This window comes from Camellia sinensis, chromosome 12 (genome assembly GCF_055761805.1).
Source record: "Camellia sinensis isolate YWXY chromosome 12, ASM5576180v1, whole genome shotgun sequence".
NCBI classification, from domain to species: Eukaryota; Viridiplantae; Streptophyta; class Magnoliopsida; order Ericales; family Theaceae; genus Camellia; species Camellia sinensis.
In genome coordinates this window covers 149,016,595-149,017,500 of record NC_138972.1, presented here as the reverse complement: position 1 = coordinate 149,017,500, position 906 = coordinate 149,016,595, and the positions used below count along the sequence as shown (strand labels likewise).

The 906-nt window shown below is 29.7% G+C and overlaps 1 protein-coding gene across 6 annotated transcripts in view; it reads right to left on the bottom strand.

Moving 5' to 3' along the window:
• The window catches only part of LOC114295531 (tubby-like F-box protein 8), a 5,167-nt gene extending 4,730 nt beyond the window's left edge, over window positions 1–437 (bottom strand). For 2 of the 6 annotated variants that reach the window (XM_028239773.2, XM_028239776.2), the window contains exon 1: window positions 117–437. The gene's annotated coding sequence lies outside the window, so the exon portion shown is untranslated. The remainder of the gene's footprint in view (window positions 1–116) is intronic. The other 4 variants (XM_028239772.2, XM_028239778.2, XM_028239775.2 and 1 more) reach the window with 4 other exon arrangements.
• Window positions 438–906: the final 469 nt, after the last annotated feature.

Genomic DNA, 906 nt, shown 5'->3' with positions numbered 1-906 from the left:
GATGAAGCAAAAGGTTTAAATTGAGCTCTATACATGAACATACACCTACAACAGTGAATAAACATACATAAATACAAGATTTGAAGGTGGAGAAAAGTGAGATCGGAGATCTGTACCTCAGGCTACAAAATCTGGAGGTATATGTATGTGGGTCTGTGTAAATTTCAGAGGAAAATCGAGTGATCTGAGACTTTTTAGGACAAATAGAGAGAAGATGAACAGATCACAAAAAGTGCGGGCTCAGACATGTATTGTATGACCTTCTCTCTCTCTCTCTCTCTCTCTCTCTCGGTCTACTTTCTCTCTCTAGTTTCTCATCCGGACTCGAAGCAAACGTTAAATCTAGCTCTCAAATGAAACCAAGAGGAGGAGAAGAAATTAGACAACCGCCCTCTTTCGTAGAGTCGTAGACTCGTGAGAAATTGTTTATAATTTATGTCTAAATAATTTATAATTTATAATTATAAATATAAGTTGATTTGTAATTTATAAACTAAGTATTTTTTGTTTTACTTAAAAAATAAGTTGATTTCTGACTTTTAAAAAGTTATAAATTTTAAGCTAAAACTAAGCACATCAAAATAGTTTAAATTAAACTAAAAATTGAAATAAGCAGTTTTTAAATTGCACCAAACAGGCACAACATTTTAATATATTATATAACAAAATTTTATACTATAATATTAATATAATATATAGGTAAATAACTATATTATAATTATAATAAGACCTGGGTATAAAGCAAGCACATCAGCAAAGATGGTTGTTTGACTTTTGTGGTTCCCATTTTACCCATCAACCACACATTGGGTTTTATTAGTAGTTAGGGGCTGTTTAGGATATTAGTATTTTTTTATTTTTTATAAAAAAAAATATTCAGAAAATTAAAGAAAGTTGATAGAAAAG